The 2,500-nt window shown below is 42.4% G+C and overlaps 1 protein-coding gene across 1 annotated transcript in view; it reads right to left on the bottom strand.

The window, feature by feature from the left end:
- The window catches only part of LOC310825035 (connector enhancer of kinase suppressor of ras 2), a gene marked incomplete at its 5' end in the record, with an annotated part of 37,893 nt that overhangs the window by 33,056 nt on the left and 2,337 nt on the right, over positions 1 to 2,500 (bottom strand). The window lies entirely within an intron of this gene.

Raw genomic sequence — 2,500 nt, 5'->3', positions numbered from 1 at the left:
TTCATTGGATGCCGCTTCATCATACAGTAAGACAATGACCCAAAACATACTGCCGTAGTAACTAGGGAGTTTTTCAGGGCCAAAGTGTAAAGTTCTTGACTGGCCAAGTCAATCTTCAGATTTAAATCCAATCTAACATGCATTTCATTTCCTGATGATAACATGTTAGGCCAAAATACCTCAAAACAAACAACAACTGAAGATGGCTGCAGTACAGGCCTGGCAGAGCATCACCAGAGAAGATGCCCAGCATCTGGTGGGGTCAATGGATCACAGACTTCAGGCAGTTATTGCATGCAAAGGATTGTCGACCAAATACTAAACATGAGTGCTAAGGACATTTGATAAATCTGTCTCATCACTTTTGGGTACCCTGAAACATGGGGACGATGCATAAATTAATTAATTATTCACTGTCCCATTACCTACGCAGGGCACAGTATAGGATTTTTTATGAGAACTCAAATAAAGGCCTTACTGGACATGACATGACCAAAAATCTAAATATATGTTTTTAAAACAAGTTCAGTCAATCTTCTGTGATGTTCCTGTGATTTGTCCTTGTCCGTGACACACTGTTATTCACTCAATTACCCCAAAACTCTATAGGTCAATCCTTTTCCTTTGAGTAATGTTTTGCATTAGTTCTCAACACGAAACCTGAATGCTTTTACAGTAACCATTCACATTATTATCAAGTACTGAGTGTGCTCTTACCCCCAGGAAAATTAGATAAAATACACTCTTCAGAGAACTGCACAGAACCAGACAGCACAGAGAGAATCGGACTAGTCTATGACATCAACTGCTCTCCAGCGGTATATGAACCTGCCTTATCAGGGCACAGCACAGCAGAGTGGCAGCGTTGTCTGTTTGAGCCTCATACTTACGGTGGCACAGAGAGGAGCACAGATAGCACCACAAGACTGGTCTGAGCTTTCAACCACATCATGGCTCCCGGGAGATGACTCATCTCCAGCAACAGAGCCACAATGCTGACCCACATTTCAGACTGCCGGCTGGGCCACATCAACACCTCACCCACATGCACTTTCCAATGGGGATGGATTCCCAAGGTACAACCAAGGACGGTACAATCAAATAGTTCAATAGTGTTTTGCAGTTAGGTAAGTCCCATCGTCATGGGAACAAAGTTCCTTCCATTACCATATGTGTTCCAGTAAGCACTTGTCTGTGTGGCCCTTTCTGTGTGGGCCTTGTTCTATGGAAACGCAATACTACTCCTCGAAACGTGCTTGGCCTTGAGATGAAATGAATGGCTGTGTGTGTGGGTGTGTTTGTGTGCATATTGAGATGCGTGTGTGTGTGTGTGTGTGTGTGTGTGTGTGTGTGTGTGTGTGTGTGTGTGTGTGTGTGTGTGTGTGTGTGTGTGTGTGTGAGAGAGTGTGCACGTGTGTGTATGAGAGTGTGCACGTGCACCCATGTATGCATGCATGCACATGTTCATGTATCCCAATGATCATGAATGGGTACTTTCATTGGAGAGCTCGCCGCTGGTGGGATTTCCATTCTGTTGCCTTTCTCTAGCTATCAAGGCTCCATGGCAACAGTTGCTTGGTGACCAGGAGGTAAGACCCCTTGAAGAAGTGAGTTATCAGCAGTACATTTGCTCCTTGTTGCCCTACTTACAGTACCATGGGATAAGATACAACAGGTGCCTAATATTCTTTCAATATTCATTCAATTAATTACCAATTAGCTCCGGAGATCCCTCCATAGCAGCGCCGTCATACTGACTGTCCCTCCTCCTCCACCCAAAATATGTCTGAAAGCAGGTCAGTCCCCCTGACTCTCATTGGGAACTACACAGTGTTCAATGATAGTAGCATCATCTCACCCCACTCACAATTTTTGTGTGTGCATGTGTGTGAGAGAGAGAGAGTCTGTCCAGAGGAGGGCTCAATTCAGTGCAGATTTGTCGGTCAATAATATTAAACAGAGGTCATTTCCCAAAAGATTAGTTGCATCAGCAGTACTTAAGTTAATCTCCACAACCTAGTGAAGCAGTGAGTTAGCAACAATTGTAAAATCACTGTTTGCAGGTCATTCTTCTGTGCAAAAACTGTAGAAGCTGTATGCACTGCAAATGTATCATCAATGGAATGGAATGTTTATTGTGATGTGTCAGATATATATATACACCCTGGTCTCAAGGTGCTTTCAAGGTGTATAAATACAAAAAATACAGATAAATAAAATAAAATAAAATAAAATGAAGAACTCTGTTCTAGAAGAGTAGTGAGTCTGGACTTTCAAAAGAGATAAAGTACTACTTTAGCTCCAAAGCTTTCAGAAAACTGACCACAGGTCAATGTCCACTAGCTACTAGGTCACATTTTAAATTAAATGTACAATTTTATTGTTCTTTGTAACCAGAGTTGACCCCCCCAAAATCTATTTTGGTAATAGCACCTTTAAGTCTCTGGTATAGCTTGTGGAGATTTTAGACTGAGTTCCACAGTCCACCTCAAATGCATTT

Source organism: Argentina silus (assembly GCF_951799395.1).
Source record: "Argentina silus genome assembly, chromosome: 2".
Taxonomy (NCBI): Eukaryota; Metazoa; Chordata; class Actinopteri; order Argentiniformes; family Argentinidae; genus Argentina; species Argentina silus.
This window is presented reverse-complemented; position numbering and strand designations above follow the sequence as displayed.